This window comes from Xenopus laevis, chromosome 7S, assembly GCF_017654675.1.
Source record: "Xenopus laevis strain J_2021 chromosome 7S, Xenopus_laevis_v10.1, whole genome shotgun sequence".
Lineage (NCBI taxonomy): Eukaryota > Metazoa > Chordata > Amphibia > Anura > Pipidae > Xenopus > Xenopus laevis.
In genome coordinates, this window is record NC_054384.1 from 44,369,666 (window position 1) to 44,390,987 (window position 21,322).

A 21,322-nucleotide genomic window follows, 5' to 3' on the forward strand; every position below is an offset into this window, starting at 1 on the left:
GACCTGCAAGAACATCTTGCTGCAGATGGTGTATATGTACATTGTTCTACTATTTAGCGCAATTTGCAGAAAGAACATCTATCTATATGGCAGGTTGATGAGACAGAAGCCCATTCTGCACTCATGCCACAAGTCGCTTGTATGCAAAAGCTCATTTAGACAAGCCACAGTCATTTTGGAACAAAGTGCTTTTGGCCTGATGAGACACAAATTTAGTTATTTGGTCATAATAAAAAGCACTTTGCATGGAAGAAGAACACCACATTCCAAGAAAAGCACCTGCTACCTACAGTCAAATTTGGTAGAGGTTCCATCATGCTGTGGGGCTCTGTGGCTAGTTCAGGGACTGGGGCCCTTGTTAAGTCGAGGGTCGGAATAATTCAACCCAATATCAACAAATTCTTCAGGATAATGTTCAAGCATCAGTCACAAAGTTGAAGTTAAGCAGGGGTTGGATATTCCAACAAGACAATGACCCTAACCACACTTCGAAATCTACAAAGGCATTTATGCAGAGAGAGAAGTACAACATACTGGAATGGCTGTCACAGTCCCCCGACTTGAAGATCATTGAAAATCTATGGGATGATTTGACACAGGCTGTCCATGCTCGGCAGCCATCAAAACGAACTAAACTGGAGAGATTTTGTATGGACGAATGGTCAAAAATACTGCCATTCAGAATCCAGACACTCCAAGCTTTAGGAGGCATCTAGAGGCTTACATTTGCAAAAGTAGGCTCCACTAAGTATTGATGTAATATCTGTTGGGATGCCCAAATTTATGCACGTCTAAATTTTGTTATGATGCATATTTTCTGTTAATCCATTAAACTTTGTCACTGCTGAAATGCCACTGTTTCCATAAGGCATGTTCTATATTAAATGTAAGTTGCTACTTTAAAGCTCAACCATTGTTAAACAAAACTCCAAAGAATTAATATCTTCAGAATAGACCAGCACTCCAAACATTTCCAATTCTTTCTTTTAACATCACTCGTGTATCCAGCTGAGGACCAATTTACCATTCAATTCTCTAGGCGCCACGCAATCCAACTCGTGGATCCAAAATGCCTCTCTCTCTTTAGCAGCATGTTATCATCTCCCCCCTCTAGATCTTTTTGGGATTTGCTCAATGGGCATACATCTAAATGTTGCTGGACTGTGTCTGGCATTTTGGATCCACGAGTTGGATTACGTGTCACCTAAAAGATTGAATGGCCAATTGGTCCTCAGCTGCTTTTTGACTTAAAGGTGTATTTTCCCCTGCTCTAATAGGCAGATGGATAGTAATGTTTGAAATAACTTAAAATATGCGTAAATATACAATATCTAAGGATGCTTTAAAAAAAATCTTTTTTATTTTAGGTGAAGTCATTGTGCAACTGCTGTTTTTGGAATCAAAGTAAGCATGGATATAGTGGATAATGTACCCCCTACTGTAATTTATAAAGATATTATGTTACCGAGGAGTTATGTGACCATATAAAAGCACGAGGCCGCAGGCCGAGTGCTTTTATACAGGTCACATAACTCCGAGGTGACTACTAATATCTTTATAAATTTTAGTAGGGGGTACATTATGCATTATAATCTACAGTTTTTATGTGCTTTACAATGTAAAGAATGGCTTCACTTACATACTTCTAAATGACACGTATTAATAGGCTATGCTTTTGCCCCCCTTCCCTTGCTGATTTTAGTTTCCTCCTTATGTTTCCTTGTAGTTCTTTTTTGGAGTTAAGTACCTTTATTTCTCTGCTGTATTCTGCCCCTTTCCTTCCTGCTTGCCATGGTTTACTTAAGTTGCAGGCTGAGATCGGTGGAGGGGGAGTTGGAGTGAGATTAAAACTGGGGATTGAAAGAGGGAGCGAAACTTGAGACGTGGGCGGAAGGCAGGGAGACCGGAGAAGAAGCATGACGGGAAGAAACCGACAGAGCTGGAGTGAAATGTGAGAATCTGGATGCCCGGAAGGGAGGAGGAGCAAGACTGACGAGAGACCGTGCAAAGGGAACCGGAAGACTGCAGAGGCAGCATGTGAGGGAAGAAGCTGCACGGAGCGAACAGTCGGCAGCACAGAGAAAGACCTTTTTAAGTTAAAGCAGGGGCTGAGAGGGAGCGCAACAGCTGGAGTGTGCTAGCGGTGAGCCTGGCAGTAAGAAACGGGAGGGAGGCAAAAGTGTAAGGGAAGGCTGCAGAGCAAGAGCAGCAGCTGGAAATGTCTCTGCCATATAAACAGCGCGTTCTGATTTCAGAACGCGCCGTTTATAAGGATATAATTTACAGTCTGGTCCCATAGGGAAATGACCAGACTGTAGAATATATATAAATATATATATATATATATATATATATATATATATATATATATATATATATATATAATATATATATATATATATATATATATATATATATATATATATATATATATATATATATATATATATATATATATATATATATATATATAAATAAATATAAAACTAGCACAGAGGATCCGCACTCTCAGGTCTTATATGAATATAAATTTATTTTTGTATGCAAGACTAACGTTTCGGCCTCCTCCGAGGCCTTTCTCAAAGTGTCTGGTGGTGGAAAGAACACACTTAAATACAGGTATTGGCGGGAAACTAGACAAATTGGAACTGACGTGGTAATAGCGTCACAGAAACGTAACTAGATTTAAATATCACTCATTACATACAAACAAACATAAAAATTGCAAAGTACATGTATAACTAAAGGTTATAAATCTACTCATTTAAAACAATCTATCCCTAATACAGAGAGAAACATAATGTTATGTAACAATGTTGCAAATCATTAGTAATGCTGTATCTACATTGTCATGCTGCATGTCATTACTTTGTTACTAAAACATCTTAAAATTGAGTAAGAATAGTGGGTCTAAACGGAGAGTCATTTTTTCTTTTTTACTTTATGCTAAATACTTTGTCCATTATTAAAAATATTAAAAGTATTTTAAAAATATTTATTAAAGCAGCCACTCTGAAGACGGGGTCCTGAATCTTTTATTTGTTCACCTCATTTTAATAACTAATTGGAGCCCAGCCCATACGAATTAGATAAACAGTGCTGGCTAAACCCATATGAATTGGCCCTAAAGGACCCATAGCACCATCTAGCTGTCATGCTCAAATATTGGGTGTAGTTATTTCAACCGGAGCTTGTGTGACCCGACCATTATATATATATATATATATATATATATACCCGGAATCATCAACAGCAGAATGTATATGGATCTAGACTATATGAGACTCGCTAACAAGGAAACTAACATTCTACCAATCTTCAGTGTCAACATTACATCCAGCGTTCTCCGTGTGTCATGTGTCATATAAATGTGAATCAAATAAACAATATTAATTATTAAGCTAAGCAATATTTAAGCAGCAAAAATGCCATGATTAAAGATTAAAATTGAAATGTGTACAAGTTAGGTGAGCATACCCCCGCATGAAAACTAAAAGCTAAAAAAGAACACAATATTGAGGACTGTGTGAGTGCATAACATTTACATAAAGAAGAATAAAAAAGAATAAATGTATAAAATAAATACATAAAAAATAAGAATAAAAAAGTGAAAGAAAAAAGTGAAAGAAAGAAATGTGGGAAAAGAAAAATAAAACAAATATATATCTCACAGTCTATTTCAGATCCAAAAGTAAAGTTCATTTCGCGAAGTCTCTTCATCTAGGATGGCTTAATTTACTGTCCAACTTTACATATTCCGGGTAATAGTGTCTAATACGGGGTATGGTGAACTTGTCAAGTAAGCATATCCATCAAAGGCCCCCGCATCAAAAAAGGCACCATCAACGGGGGAGTCGGGCACCACACACCCCGCACCCTGGATGCTGAACGTCACAAATTCCCCCTGGGTTGTCGATCATCCAAGAGTGAAAACCCATCAAATGGTCGGGTCACACAAGCTCCGGTTGAAATAACTACACCCAATATTTGAGCATGACAGCTAGATGGTGCTATGGGTCCTTTAGGGCCAATTCATATGGGTTTAGCCAGCACTGTTTATCCAATTTGTCTAGTTTCCCGCCAATACCTGTATTTAAGTGTGTTCTTTCCACCACCAGACACTTTGAGAAAGGCCTCGGAGGAGGCCGAAACGTTAGTCTTGCATACAAAAATAAATTTATATTCATATAAGACCTGAGAGTGCGGATCCTCTGTGCTAGTTTTGTATTACATTTTTGATACTGCACCCAGGCAACTTTAACTTTTATTCGTGAGTGCTGGCTATTTCGTGGATTGCATTGTGGAATTTTAAGCCGCGCACCCGAGCTTCTTCGACACAATAATAACTTATTTAAGGAACGCTTTTTGCAGGAATGGTGCTAATAGACATAATGTTTGCTGACGTCTCGACATATCCCCCAGAGGCCCATAATGGTCTGGAGAGGAAATTGCCACTCTGAAGTTTAAGATGTTGATGGAGGCCCAGTGTTTGAATTGGAACTCACCTGCAAGCGGTCCGTTTGGAGCGTGATGTACCTGAAAGAGTGGCGCAGGATGATGATCAGAGAAGGTGCCGCTTGTTTAATATACAGTGTCATCGGGCGATCGGCAGTGAGAGTTCCGATCGGGTGATGCCAGACACTTCTGAACAGCGCTGTTGGAAACGGACCGGCTGATAACGAGCACCGCATACATCCACTTCCCCACAGCTGGGGTGAATTAGCGATGGAATTCTGCTACCGACACCTACAGTAAGTTGAGCAACTCAGATTGTGAGCCGCAAGCCCTATGCGGAGCTCATTCTAACAGCCCATAACTAGGACGGACTTTTGATGGGTTTTCACTCTTGGATGATCGACAACCCAGGGGGAATTTGTGACGTTCAGCATCCAGGGTGCGGGGTGTGTGGTGCCCGACTCCCCCGTTGATGGTGCCTTTTTTGATGCGGGGGCCTTTGATGGATATGCTTACTTGACAAGTTCACCATACCCCGTATTAGACACTATTACCCGGAATATGTAAAGTTGGACAGTAAATTAAGCCATCCTAGATGAAGAGACTTCGCGAAATGAACTTTACTTTTGGATCTGAAATAGACTGTGAGATATATATTTGTTTTATTTTTCTTTTCCCACATTTCTTTCTTTCACTTTTTTCTTTCACTTTTTTATTCTTATTTTTTATGTATATATTTTTATACATTTATTCTTTTTTATTCTTCTTTATGTAAATGTTATGCACTCACACAGTCCTCAATATTGTGTTCTTTTTTAGCTTTTAGTTTTCATGCGGGGGTATGCTCACCTAACTTGTACACATTTCAATTTTAATCTTTAATCATGGCATTTTTGCTGCTTAAATATTGCTTAGCTTAATAATTAATATTGTTTATTTGATTCACATTTATATGACACATGACACACGGAGAACGCTGGATGTAATGTTGACACTGAAGATTGGTAGAATGTTAGTTTCCTTGTTAGCGAGTCTCATATAGTCTAGATCCATATACATTCTGCTGTTGATGATTCCGGGTATATATATATATAATGGTCGGGTCACACAAGCTCCGGTTGAAATAACTACACCCAATATTTGAGCATGACAGCTAGATGGTGCTATGGGTCCTTTAGGGCCAATTCATATGGGTTTAGCCAGCACTGTTTATCTAATTCGTATGGGCTGGGCTCCAATTAGTTATTAAAATGAGGTGAACAAATAAAAGATTCAGGACCCCGTCTTCAGAGTGGCTGCTTTAATAAATATTTTTAAAATACTTTTAATATTTTTAATAATGGACAAAGTATTTAGCATAAAGTAAAAAGAAAAAATGACTCTCCGTTTAGACCCACTATTCTTACTCAATTTTAAGATGTTTTAGTAACAAAGTAATGACATGCAGCATGACAATGTAGATACAGCATTACTAATGATTTGCAACATTGTTACATAACATTATGTTTCTCTCTGTATTAGGGATAGATTGTTTTAAATGAGTAGATTTATAACCTTTAGTTATACATGTACTTTGCAATTTTTATGTTTGTTTGTATGTAATGAGTGATATTTAAATCTAGTTACGTTTCTGTGACGCTATTACCACGTCAGTTCCAATTTGTCTAGTTTCCCGCCAATACCTGTATTTAAGTGTGTTCTTTCCACCACCAGACACTTTGAGAAAGGCCTCGGAGGAGGCCGAAACGTTAGTCTTGCATACAAAAATAAATTTATATTCATATAAGACCTGAGAGTGCGGATCCTCTGTGCTAGTTTTGTATTACATTTTTGATACTGCACCCAGGCAACTTTAACCTTTATTCGTGAGTGCTGGCTATTTCGTGGAATATATATATATATATATATATATATATATATATATATATATATATATATATATATATATATATATATATATATATATATATATATATATATATATATATATATATATATATATATATATATATATATATATATATATATATATATATATATATATATATATATATATATATATTATATATATTTATTTATTGCACCAGCCTAAAGTTGGCCTGTAAAATAAGTTGATGCTACAAGGCTGATTACAAAATTCTGAAGCTAGATGCCTAGATGCAATTGTTTCTAATTGTCCTTATAGTGTGACATTTATAGTCTGTGTACTGTATATTTTGAGTTGGTCTCTTTAAGTTCAGTAACTGACAGCAGCACAGAGCATGTGCAGTGAATCCACAGAAAAGATAGGGGCTACTGGTGCATTTTCAGAGGCACAGATCTTCCCTAGTAATGGCCTGTGGTTCCCTTGGGCTGGTACAGAATCCCAAAATATTATGTACAACATTCCAATCCTGGTTTTAAGTGGTCTTAATATTCTGCCAATATCTAAATTATAGACATTTTACACTCTCTTGGGATATTCTGTCTTTGAGGGGGTTGATTATAAGCCTTCAAAAGTTGCTTGTGAGAGCTTTCTAGGATGCATGAGTTGTTAAGGCCATCTCTCTTCGGTGTTCCTGTGTATTCCTAGATTTTCATGTCAAGAATTCCAAAGGTCTTGATCACATTTAAGAAAGATAAAGCAATTTTGTCATAATTTTTTATGGTGTAGCTTTTATTTTTAAATTACGCTGTTTACCATGTCAAATTTTATTCCTGGACCAATAAATGTATTTTTTTAGTTATAATATTGGTGTGTAAGCAGCTCAGGTGACAGATTTTTTTAGCAATGCGGATGTCAGGACCTGTTACCATGCTATTTTTCCATTGTTCTGTTGATCGGTTGCTGGGTGGGAGGGGGTGATATCACTCCACCTTGCATCACAGCAGTAAAAAGTGGCAGACGTTTATCAGCGAACAAATTACGTGGCTTAGGGCACCTGGGAAACTAAGAATATGTCATGCCCCATGTCAGATTTCAGAATTAAAAAAATCGGTTTCCCTATTTTGCTGACGTAGTGCTATTAACGGATGCATTTTGAAATTTCATGTTTTCCCATGACAGAAATCCCTTTAATGAAATTGGATTTTAGGACAAAGTTGATCCTGGGACTGCACTGATTTACCATAATAGAATCCGCTAGCATTTAGGCAGGGTGCATTTATATGAAAAGCTTGAAATCAATGCATGTTTCTTATTTTAACCATAGTTGCTATGTTAATTTGTTTGCTAATTGTTGAAGCCTGCAGGGTATCATAGTTACATCGTTAAATTGGGTTGAAAAAAGGCAAAGTCCATCAAGTTCAACCCCTCCAAATGAAACCCAGCATCCATACACACACCCCTCCCTACTTTTAATTAAATTCTATATACCTATACCAACTATAGAGCTTAGTATCACAATAGCCTTTGATATTATGTCTGTCCAAAAAATCATCCAAGCCATTCTTAAAGGCATTAACTGAATCAGCCATCACAACATCACCCGGCAGTGCATTCCACAACCTCACTGTCCTGACTGTGAAGAACCCCCTACGTTGCTTCAAATGAAAGTTCTTTTCTTCTAGTCTAAAGGGGTGGCCTCTGGTACGGTGATCCACTTTATGGGTAAAAAGGTCCCCTGCTATTTGTCTATAATGTCCTCTAATGTACTTGTAAAGTGTAATCATGTCCCCTCGCAAGCACCTTTTTTGAAAAACAATCCCAACCTTGACAGTCTACCCTCTTATTTAAGTCTTCCATCCCTCTAACCAATTTAGTTGCACGTCTCTGCACTCTCTCCAGCTCATTTATATCCCTCTTAAGGACTGGAGTCCAAAACTGCACTGCATACTCCAGATGAGGCCTTACCAGGGACCTATAAAGAGGCATAATTATGTTTTCATCCCTTGAGTTAATGCCCTTTTTTATGCAAGACAGAACTTTATTTGCTTTAGTAGCCACAGAATGACACTGCCCAGAATTAGACAATGTGTTATCTACAAAGACTCCTAGATCCTTCTCATTTAAGGAAACTCCCAACACATTGCCATTTAGTGTATAACTTGCATTTATATTATTTTTGCCAAAGTGTATAACCTTGCATTTACATTGAACCTCATTTTCCAGTTAGCTGCCCAGTTTTCCAGTTTAGACAAAACACTCTGCAAAGTGGCAGCATCCTGCATGGAACCTATAGTTCTGCACAATTTAGTGTCATCTGCAAAAATAGAAACAGTACTTTTAATGCCCACCTCCAGGTCATTAATAAACAAGTTGAAAAGCAAGGGACCTAGTACAGAGCCCTGCGGTACTCCACTAACAACACTGGTCCAATTAGAAAATGTTCCATTTACCACCACTCTTTGTAGTCTATATTTAAGCCAGTTCTCTATCCAGGTACAAATACTATGTTCCAGGCCAACATTCCTTAAATTAACCAGTAACCTTTTGTGTGGCACTGTATCAAATGCTTTAGCAAAGTCTAAGTAAATCACATCCACTGCCATCCCAGAATAGAGGTCTCTACTTACATTCTCATAAAAAGAAATTATCAGGCCAGAATATACTTCTTTATAAAGCTATAAGACTAAATCTAGAACATACAATGCTATGCAGTTTTGCTTTCTAGTGCTCAAACAGAATATTATGGCGACAGAAAAAGTCCACAAAAAGGCCACTGAGTTGGTAAAGACTATTGATATTTGCAGGTATGAAGAAAGACAGGCCAAGTTGGGGTTGTTTACGCTTCAGAATACTCCCTTAAAGGGATCCTGTCATCGGAAAACATGGTTTTTTTTTTTTTTCAAAATGCATCAGTTAATAGTGCTACTCCATCAGAATTCTGCACTGAAATCCATTTCTCAAAAGAGCAAACATATTTTTTTTTATATTCAATTTTGAAACCTGACATGGGGCTAGACATTTTGTCAATTTCCCAGCTGCCCCTGGTCATGTGACTTGTGCCTGCACTTTAGGAGAGAAATGCTTTCTGGCAGGCTGCTGTTTTTCCTTCTCAATGTAACTGAATGTGTCTCAGTAAGACATGGGTTTTTACTATTGAGTGTTCTTAGATCTACCAGGCAGCTGTTATCTTGTGTTAGGGAGCTGCTATCTGGTTACCTTCCCATTGTTCTGTTTGGCTGCTGGGGGGGGATATCACTCCAACTTGCAGTACAGCAGTAAAGAGTGATTGAAGTTTATCAGAGCACAAGTCACAACTTGGGGCAGCTGGGAATTTGACTATGACTATGTCTAGCCCCATGTCAGATTTCAAAATTGAATATAAAAAAAATCTGTTTGCTCTTGAGAAATGGATTTCAGTGTAGAATTCTGCTGGATCAGCACTATTCCCAGCTGCCCCAGTCATTTGAATTGTTAATATTTGCTACATTAATTGATACACTTCTCAGCAGCATCTGTGTAATATTAGGTCATATACAGATGAGATTTTCCTTGCCCTCCCCTGGGCAGGGTAGCACAGGAAGGAGCGCACACAGCTCTTTTAAATGCTGACACAGTCAAATGTAAGCTCCAAATGCAGGTGGAATGCAATATGCTGCATTCCACCTGCATTCGGGGCTTACATCAGCCTGTGTCAGTATGGGCCCCATTAAATGTGTCCTTCCTGCGGCTGAATGCTGTAAAACAGAACACAGGGGAGCGCAATGAAAACTGCTTGTCTGTACGAGACCTTAGCACTTGTATCACTGTATTATTACAGCTGCCTTTAATGAAACTCTGGGATTCTGCACGGCCTAAGATAAGAAATGTATCAACTAATGTAAAATGGATCAACTACAGTGAAACCTCCATTACATCCCCTGATTTTAAGTTTTCCCTCATTTTACATTGTTGTTTTGTGGTCCCACCTATATATTATGCATAATACTTTTCCCTGATTTAAAATTTTCCTGGATTCTATACCATTTTTTTCTGGTCCCCTAAAAAACTTAAAATGGGGGTTCTACTGTATTGTATCATCATGTTTTATAGTCGGCAATCCCCTTCCTAGAGCTGCTTTAGAAAGACATAAAAAGGCAAAAAATGTAAACTTCAATATTGAAAAAACTTTGCCAAATCCAATAATAGAAAGCGAATAAAAGAAATCATTATTTCTGGTAAAATATATGAAAAAAATTTGAGGGGAAATTTTTTTTTGAATCTTTGGAGATTTATTATGCTCTTAAGATGCTAAAAAAAAAATAAAATCCAAAAATACTCCAGCTAAAACCCATGGAAATTATGTAGAAGTCAATTGGAACATATTTTTTACTTTCAGGTTTCTTCAGTGGCGGAACTACCGGGGGATCAGGGGGTGCGAGCGGGCCAGGGCCCGCACCCCCTCAGGGCCCCCCAGCAGCTCATGCGCCACTGACAAATGCGGCCGTACGGAGGGGGGCGGGGTCCGGCTGCGCGTCACGCACCAGGGCCCGCCCCCCCTCTAGTGACGCTACTGGGTTTCTTTATAGTTTTGGGCTGTTTGCTGGTTTCCGTTTGATAATCCAATAAATTCGTTTTTCGGGCGTGATTCAAGTGTCAAATGAAAAAAGTCGCACAATTCAAATGGTCTCACAATTTTGTGATTTTTTTACTTGCACTGATTTTTTTTCAGAAAAAATTATTGATAAATTAAAGGGATTTGAGTTTCGTCGAAATTTTTATTTTCTTAATAGCGAGAAAAAGTAGAGTTTTAGTAAATTGGCCTCTAGGTGTAAATTTAACTCTGGATAAATGTATAAGGGGACTAAACTTGTTTAACTGCAGGCATGGGGACATCAATTCCAAAGAAACTCCACAGTGATCGCTGTGAAGTTGTGGAATTCTCTCCCTGAATTGGTTGTACTGGCAAACACATAGATTAAGAAGGGGTTGGATGGATATTTAGCAAGTGAAGGAAAAAAACAGGGTTATTGAAAATAGCTTAATACAAATTTGATCCAGGAACTGGTCCGATTGCCATCTTAAAGGACCAGTAACGTCAAAAAATAAGTGTTTTAAAGTAATGAAAATATAATGCAGTGTTGCCCTGCACTGGTAAAACTGCTGTGTTTGCTTAAGAAACACTACTATTGTTTATATAAACAAGCTGATGTGTAGCCATGGGGGCAGCCATTCAAGCACATGATACACAGTAGATAACCGATAAGTACTACTATTGTTTATATAAACAAGCTGCTGTGTAGCAATGGGGGCAGCCATTCAAAGGAGAAAAGGCTCAGGTTACACAGCAGGTAGCAGATAAGCTCTGTCTGTCTAATGGTGTTATCTGTTATCCATTAGTTAACCTGTGCCATATAGCCGTTTTTCAATTTCCGCCATTGCTCCACAGCAGCTTGTTTATATGAACTATAGTAGTGTTTCTGTAGCAAACAGATCAGTTTTACCAGTGCAGGGAAACACTACATGATATTTTCATTACTTTAAAAAACTTCCATTTTTTGGTGTTACTGTTCCTTTAAGTGTCAGGAAGGAATCTACTCCAAGGCAAATTGAAGAGGCTTTAGGTGTTGTAACTATTTCAGATACCAGGTCTTTTGGGAGAACTGAGGCTAGCATCTTAAAGGGTAATTTCACCTTCATTAGCAAAAATAACACCAAAAACATGGCCCTGTAAAACTCTCAGAAATGTGTTAAAATTTTTCATAACCTGCAAAATTTTGTAAAGTGGACATGGTAATTAGGTATGTGCCCATAGAATAGGTGTGGTCAATACATTTTTTCACTGTGCAGCAGATCTTTTTGTCCCTCTTTCCATTTTTCTAATGTTGCAAGGTATGACTGTTCATTTCAGGTGGTTTCTGCTAGGACCATGGAGGGAATTTGGGTGTACAGGTATTGGATTAGTTCTAAGGAAACCCATTATGCAGAAAGCGTAAACTGTACTTGGGGACCATGTTATGTATGTATGTAGGGCTTTAAATACTGTGTGATGTTTTGTACAGGTATGGGATCCGTTCTCTGGAAACAAATTCTCTAGAAAGTTCCAAATTACGGAAAGGCAGCCTCCAATAGAGCCTCCATTTTATCCAAATAATCCACATTTCTAAAAATGATTTCCTTTTTCTGTGTAATTATAAAATAGTACCTTGTTCTTGATCCCAATTAAGATATAATTAATCCTTATTGGAAGCAAAACCAGCCTATTGGGGTAAGTTAATATTTACATGATATCCTAGTAGACAAAGTATGAATATCCAAATTATGGAAAGATCAGTTATCTGGAAAAACCCAGGTCCCGAACATTCTGGATAAGAGGTCCCTTACTTGTACAAGAACCTAGCTACTGTGGATTAGCTGTGTAAAGAAGTAATCAGTTCATACATTTACACTTTTTACACTTTTTTTTTTTTTTTTTTTTTTATCAGGTGGAAGTTGTGGCTTCTCAGGATGCCAAATCTGGTTAGAATAGAATGTGTGTAGGTATATTTTTATTACAGTAGAACAATAAATTAACAGAACAAAAAAGGGTCATTACAATAATAAATACAAATAAACTACAGCTGTGTTAAAGATTAAGAGCTAAATATTAAAGATACAAGAGGAAGGAGGTCCCTGCCCCATACAGCTTACAATTAAGTACCCCCTTCTGCAGGCAGGGGGTTTGTGTTTCCTTTTTACCTCCTGGAAACTTGAGGCATACTGAGGTGGTTTTATGACATCCTTTCCAACAATTTCAGTCCACAAGGCTATTTATCCACACCCTCCGTTTTGACATAGAAGGTATTATGGCTTGGTTCCTAGTGTTTTTATTGTAAAGTACAAAATTCCCTTTTATTTGGGGGAAAAAAAGCACAAACTCTTTCACATATCCATGTGGCAATGTATGTAATTTTACAAATCAAAAGGATTGCATTCACTTGCTCACAGTGTGCAAAGTGCAATTTTTAGTGTGATCAGTATTTTTTCTCCACAATGCAACCTTTTTTCCCAGAATTTCTAGTGATGTTGCAGATGGGTGATTTGCCTTTTGCAGCTGTTCTACGTCTACCGGCATTTGAGTCCAATTTGACTAAAGAGACACAACTGCGCGTACATTTTGTTGCAAATCAGACTGATTATTTAAGAAGTCTGCCTGGTGTAATTTCTGGTATTCAGTGTGCAAAGGACACCTGTGTCTGATTCTTAAGTGCACTTAAAGGAACAGTTCAGTGTAAAAATAAAAACTTGGTAAATAGGCTGTGCAAAAAAAAAAAAAAATTTCTAATAAAGTTTCTCACTTAATTGGCTTTTAGCAGAGAGCCCAGAACAGCTAACAGGTGCAAATTTGTAACAATTTTGAGACACAAAAACACAGTTTAGATAAGGAGAAATATTTTCAAACTTTCATAACCTGCCAAATTTTGTAAAACAAACATGGTAATTAGGGGGTGTGGCTACAGAAAGTGGTGTGGTCAAAAAACTGATGTCTAATCATAGCCAGAATCCAACTTCCTTCTTTTCCGATCTCTATCTCTGAGCTAGTCAGCAAATTGAAGGGGGGCCACATGGGACATAACTGTTCAGTGAGTTTGCAATTGATCCTTAGCATGCAGCTCAGATTCAAAAGCAACAGTTAAGGCCCATGTGCACTCCCCTCAAGTCACTGATTGGTTACTGCCTGGTAACCAATTAGTGGAAACAATGAGAGCCAAAAAACAGGAAGTATAGTTCTGGCCATTATGTTAAGACATCCAGTCACTCCAGCTTTTATTCATTACATTTTCACCTAACTGTATTAGAATTTTTTTTTTTTTAGTTCACACAGCCTATTTATTTACCCAGTTTTTATACTGAACAATTCCTTTAATTTACACTGGTGGAACCCTGAGCTATCTCCACCTCCTGTCTAGGCAGTAGCTTCTGGGCTCCCTGAACATCTTGCATCACTTTTTTTAAAAAAATTTTTTTAATTTTGATCTTTCGTCTTTGTTTACTTCATTAAATGGGATATAAACTCAGAAATAAATAATTTTTCATCTGAGCAGAAGTACACATTAAAGGGCAGATTTATCAAAGTGTAAAATAAGAGCGCACCACAGAAAAACACCCAAAAGTGGATTTATCAAAGGGTAAAAGCGCTCTACTTTCAAACTTTGATAAATCTGCCTGTCATTTTCTAAATGTCTTTATTTCTTAGATATTAGCAGATTGAGACCATTTCAGGCTCCTAATACCATGCTTTCAGCTCAACAGCTCTCCTTGACTGTCCATGTCGGTGACCCTAAGGGTTTTTACACACATGGGGTTTTCTTTGATTGTGTAATAAATATTTATTATTTTAAATGGATCGTTATGAAGCTACAGACCATATAAGTTGTGGATCAATTCTGCTAAAAGACTCTCTCCTCTGCTCTCTGCTGCTTCTCTGGCTGGGATCGGCGACACTGAAAATCCAGTCTGCCCATACAGGAAGCCCACGCTGAACTGGTTACTGCGCGTGCCTCCCTCTCCTGCTTCATTTGCATATTACTGATTCCATTGGCTAAATCTCGCCAGCCAATCCCATAAAAGGTATGCAAATGAAACCGAAGGAAGCATGCGCAGAGCCAGTTCAGTGTGATTTCAGTAAAGTTTGTTTGGCTGCCTGCCAAGATCGGGGTGGAATATCCCCTATAGAGAGCTGAGCGCACATAAAAGAGAATTTAGCAGGGCTGATCCATGGCTTATCAAGTTTGTAGCTTCAAAACGGAACATTTTAACCCTTTGCCTGCCAAGCACGTACACCGTATGTTCTGGCAGGCAAGGGCTTGAACTGCCAAGCACGTACCTTATACGTGCTTGCAGTTTAACATGCTGTACTCTGAATCAGCGGCTTTAGTCGCCTCTGCAGAGGTTTAGCAGCATTGTCAGCCCCCTGGGCAATAAGGCTGGGGGGCTGTCATGTCGGTCCTGCGACAGGATTGTCGCAGGGCCGACCTAAAAGAGCCAGACACAGCAAATTGTGTGTCTGCCTTGCTGCACTGCTTCCTCCTCCTTACCTCGTGTTCCAGCGACGCCCACACACTTCCTGCTTGCCGTGGCTCTGCAGACAGCTTCCCTAAGAACTCCTCCAGCTATCAGATCACCCAGAAAGGGTAAGTGACCTCTACACACACACACACTTGGAAGTATACACATTTTATTTTTTTTACTTTTTCATTTCACCAATTTGTGTGTTTTTTTTTTTTTTTTTAACCCCTAAAAACTGTTTATTTCAGCAGCGTGACTATTGGATAATCGATTTCGGCCACTAATTACGCTGTTGGTGCAGTTATTTTGTTTCATTGATTTGCACAATTTTTGTGGTTTTATTGCAATTTTATCCCTGCATTATTGTTCCTTATGTATCTTTAGTATAGTTTTGCTGTTTGGTGCTTTGGTATAGAAAGATATATTTTACTTAGATTGATACGTCAGAATATATGTTTACAAAAATATATGGTTTTCTGGGGTCTTTTTACAGTTTGGAGGTTTTACGGCACATAACGCACAGTTGGGGTTCTCTTTTCAGCAGCTTAGTTGGCCAGCGTGAAAATTCATATGCACGTTTTTCATTTGGGGCCCGTACACACCACATACTTTGGTAAATCTATGCATATTGGGCATCAAACTATTCAGTAGACCTCTGACGTCCATATTTAGGGTGATTTTTCTTTGTACGTAAAACATTGTGTGCGATAAATGTGGCAAACTGCAAAATTTTTAGGCGATTTTCAGAAATGTTGTAAAAATCTCTGTTTAGAAAAGCTTTGCAGTTTGGTGTAGAAAGACGTCTTTATCTTGGTTGGTTTCGTCAGAATGTGTACTTTCCAAAAACATATGGTTTTGGGGGGCCTTTTCTGTTAGGAGGGTCTTGAGGCACATAATATGAAGTCAAGGGTCTATGTTTACCGAAGGCGAATCGGCAGCAGAGAAAACTCGTATGCACTATTTACATTTGGGGTCCGCACATGCCAGCTGCCTTGGAATATCAATGCATATTGGCAGGGCCGGAACTAGGGGTAGGCAGAGTAGGCACGTGCCTAGGGCGCAAAGCTGGGGGGGGCGCCAGGCACGTACCTGCTCTGTCGCCCACCCTATTGTCCGGCCCTGTCTCTTCCCGACTGCCGTGGATATTTTTTCTTAATTGCGCGCTATAGCGCCGTAACGCTCATGCGCACCACAGCACGCACTCAGCCGGCGCCGTGGCCAGCCAGGTTGCCTAGGGCGCCTGGCTGGGTTGGCCCGGCTCTGCATATTGAGCATAAAACTGTTCAGTAGACCCTTGGCATCAGTATTTATGGTGTTTTACAATTGTATGTAAGAAGTTTGGTGAGAGAAATTCTGGCCAATTGCAATATTTTTAGGCGATTTTCAGAAATGTTAAAACCGTTTAGGAAAGGCTTGCGACTTGGTACTTTGGAGTAGAAAGACATGCATACCCAATTTAGATTGGTGGGAATGTGTACTTTCTGAAAATAAATGGTTTTCTGGGGTGAACTTTTTTCTGCCTTTGCCCCCCCCCCCCAAAACGATGTAAATGTGTTGATTTTGCAGTACCTAAAATGACAGACCATATGGGGGTCTTATTTTTGGGGCCCCTATATGCCACATGCTTTGGTACACCTGTACATACTGGGCATCAAACTGTTCAGAGGACCCCAGGCTTTCATATTTGGGGTGATTTTGTCTTGATACCTAAAAGTAGGTGGGTAATATGATGCTGCAGGGTAGAAATTTTTAGGTGATTTTTGGAAATGTCACCAAAATCACCAAATTTAGGAATGGTTTGCAGCTTGGTACTTTGGTGTAGAAAGACATGCATACCCAATTTGGATTCAGGGGAATGTGTACTCTCCGAAAATATTTTTTTTGGGATGAACGTACTTTTTTCTATTTTTGCCGCCCCCCAAAACTACATGTAAATGTGTTGATTTTGCAGCACCTGAAATGACAGACCATATGGGGTCTTAATTTTGGGGCCCCTATATGCCATGTGCTAAGGCACACCTATACATATTGGGCATCAAACTGTTCAAGATAAATCACCCCAAATATGAAAGCCTGGGGTCCTCTGATACTCAATAGTATGTGGGACATACAATGCAGCAGGGTGGAAGCTTTGAAGTGATTTTTGGAAATGTCACCAAAATTGCCAAATTTAGGAACATTTAGCAGCTTGGTGCTTTGGGAGTATAAAGACATTCATACCCAATTTGGATTCAGGGGAATGTGTACTTTCCGAAAATATATGGTTTTCTGGGGTGAACGTATTTTTTATACCTTTGCCGCCTTCCAAAACTATGTAAATGTGTTGATTTTGTAGTACCTGAAATGGCAGACCATATGGGGTGTCTTCATTTTGGGGCCCCTATATGCCACGTGCTTGGGTACACATACATATTGGGCATCAACCTGTTCAGGGGACCCCAGGCTTTCATATTTGGGGTGATTTATATTGATACATACTATTATGTTGGACATACGATGTTGCAGGTTGGAAGTTTTGAGGTGATTTTAGAAAATGGCACCAAAATTAGGAAGGGTTTGCGGCTTAGTGCTTTGGAGTAGAAAGACATGCATACCCAATTGGATTCGAGGGAATGGGTACTTTCCAAAAATATATGGTTTTCTGGGGTGAACATACTTTTTTTTTCTAACTTTGCCCCCCCCAAACTATGTAAATGTGTTGATTTTGCAGTATCTGGAATTACAGAACTGATAGCTCAAATGAGGTGTGGGAAATATGTTGCTGTAAAGTGGAGCTTTGAGGTAATTTTTCAAAAAATTCACCAATTTCTACAAAACATTATAACTTTAGGAAACGCGTTCAGGAGACATAGACCTTTCCAAATTGGCTGTGTTCTTTTACATAAAATAAATGATGTTTCTGATATATGTGATTGTTCTTTGTGAAACATGATTTTTTTCATTTTATTAGACACTTAGAAGCCTATATTTTTTTTTTTACAGAAGTAGAATTACACCAAAATTCTTGCATATTTTGAAAGTTTTCCTGGGTAAACTAAAAGACCACCCCAGGAAAGGTCCTTAAGTGAAAGAGTGCAAAATATCTAAAAACTGCTTGGCAGTAGATGTTCGCATCTAGACAAAATGACTGGCAGGGAAAGGGTTAAATAATAAAAAATGATTAGCAAAAATGTTTTTTCTCACAGATGCAGGATATGGTTGTAGGTGAATATCCCCTTTAATTGTACAGCTCTGTGGAATATGTTGTGGCTTTATAAAGGATGCGGTCTACTTTTTTTTTTTCTTTTTTTTATTTATTCTACAATGTGCACAAGTCAAGGGCAAAACAAAAAAATGCAAAGAAACACCCAAACTCAGTTTGTTTACCATTTAAAAAAAATCTTCACAATCCCCTCCTTACTCTCATATTTCTAAACTATATGCATCCCTTTGATACTGGTGCTCAGTGAAGAACAGAGCACAGCCTGTTTTCTAGCAGGCAAACGTACTTCTCCACTGCGGATAGCTGTCACTTTGGAATATGCTCTGCTTTAACTATTCAGAGAGCAGCCATCTGGTACAGTTTGTTGGACAAAATATATAAATAAGGCCACCCTCTATATGGTTAAAACAGAGCACATTGCAATGTAGTGGTACATTCCAATGTGCTCAATAAGCACAGGGTGTCTGAAGAAGGAGTTACTTAACAATCTAAAGTGGTTAGAGAGAAAGGAGGAATCTGCAAATAATCCTATACCAACCACGTGTAAGCCTTTCTGGCACAGCACTATGCCCACATTCTGGTGAAATCAGGTGTGCTGGGGATTGTAGATTTGGAGGATGCAGGCTGAAGAGCGGAGACTACGGACTACTTATTTGTTTCAAAGTAGCAATCTGGCCTTTGTTCCTCTTACTGATCTGACTGGCTAACTGTTCCAAACTATATTATCAAATAAAAAATCATGGAAAAAAATCTATATACTGCATACTATTGCTGAATGCAGAAAAGTAGCTCTGTGGTGCATGATTGGAGATAAGAAATTAACTGGCAAGGGAGTATCTGCATGAAAGAAACTGAATAATGCCATGCTGGCTTATTCTATAAGCGCATGCTAAATAATTTTTTTTACTTGTAATTTCAAAGTCTATTTTTTTTATTTATTTTTTTTACTACAGATAGCCTGTTTAAGGCTTTGTGTTGATTATAATAAATGCACGTTGATGCAGTCTGTCGTTTTTTTTATTCTACAATTGGAAGGCCACAAAGAAATACATTTATATTAATTTAATACATTTAAATTTACTAAAACTTTTTTTTTTTTTTTCATTTTTATTAAAACACACTTCACCTAACTCCCATCCACAAATTTGTCTAATTTACTAATAATTTAGGTCGAAATTTTAAATCATGCAACTTTTTCAAATTGAGTTTAGAGTTGTTGCTAAAATAAATTCGAATTATTCGGATTATCAAATGAAAACCAGCTACATGCCCAAAACTTTTGAGAACCATGAAGGCATAAAACATGTTCCAAGGTTAAAGGGACCATCTGCCATTGACTTTTATATGATTTCGGCAGGTTTTAGCTGGAGTATTTTCTGAATCAAAATGTTTACAGCTTCGGGGGGGGGGGTATAATAAATCTTGAAAAAATGTATTGTGTATTATAAAAAAATGTTCTCCCCTTTAAAAGCGTGTACATTTTTTTTTTTTAGTAAATAAACCCCTAAATGTAACATTCCAATACCTGTATTGTAGAACCCCCTTTTTAAAATGTGTTAAGCATACAAATGCTGTATCGGCGAGCCCAAAACTTGCAGGACCCACATTTCAGACTGATTTTGCCACCCTAGGCCTTTTGTGGCCATAAATTCGAGCCTGCACTGAGGGGTGCCAAACAATTTGGCAACCCAAAGTGAATCTACCTTCTCTGTTAAATATTTAAGCAAAATACATGGGGACAATGTTCTGGGTTTATATGAAGTATGTAGGGCTTTAAATACTGTGTGTGATGCTTTGTATAGGTATGGGATCCATTATCTGGAAACCTGTTCTCTAGAAAGTTCCAAATTATGGAAAGGCTGCCTCCAATAGAGACTCCATTTTATCCAAATAATCCACATTTCTCTGCATTTATAAAATAGTACCTTGTTCTTCATCCCAAATAAGATAAGTAATCTTTATTGGAGGCAAAACCAGCCTATTGGGTTTATTTAGTGTTGTACATGATTTTCTAATAGACTTAAGGTATGAAAATACAAATTATGGAAAGATCTGTTATCCGGAAAAACCCCAGGTCCCCCGAGCACTCTGGATAACAGGCCCCATACCTGTATTACACTTGAAAAAGAGCTATGTTTTAAAATTGTGTGAAACTTATCAGGTGGGCGCTGGCATTTCTCCACTTACCAAGTATCCACTACATGTGCCATTAGTCTAATTGTTGTTGGAAGAAGTGTGGAATAAAGACACTTTTCTTCATTCATTCATTAGCTTGTGCCCTTGATATATGTGTGAGCTAGTAGCCATAGTAAAATGGCAATATTTGATTTTGGGATAATTTGATGGCACATGTTAAGAATGCAAATATATTTGAAATGTTTAGGGTTATTTTCCTGTTGAAGAAAATATTAATTTTACAAAATTTTGAATATTTGTTCCTGTTTTGCTTTTCAGCACAAACTGGAAAGACTTATTCTCTGAAGGCAAACATCATGTTGTTTACTGTCTATAATCATTGTATGTTCCACAGAACTGCTCCTGGAAAAAGTTAATATTTAAATACCTGATGCAATCAATGTTTACTGCATTCTGCAAATGATTACATATATTCAGGGTCAGTACAAACACCAGTGTGTTGGTTTTTTTGCCCCCCCCATTCCCGGTCAGTTTAACCCTTCACCTGTCACCCTAAGAAATAGTTCCTAATGCATTTATTTTGCTTTAACTGAGCATAATAACTTAAATTACAATTACTAAAATGTTTAAATATTGTT

General features: G+C 38.1%; 1 protein-coding gene and 1 long non-coding RNA gene across 2 annotated transcripts in view; both read left to right on the forward strand.

Annotated features, from left to right (window-relative positions):
* adk.S (adenosine kinase S homeolog) overlaps positions 1-21,322 on the forward strand; it is a gene marked incomplete at its 5' end in the record, with an annotated part of 132,430 nt that overhangs the window by 13,705 nt on the left and 97,403 nt on the right.
* LOC121396325 lies at positions 1,506-5,382 on the forward strand. The gene is made up of 2 exons (XR_005962983.1): positions 1,506-2,143; positions 4,372-5,382. It is a non-coding gene; the product is annotated as an uncharacterized LOC121396325 (long non-coding RNA).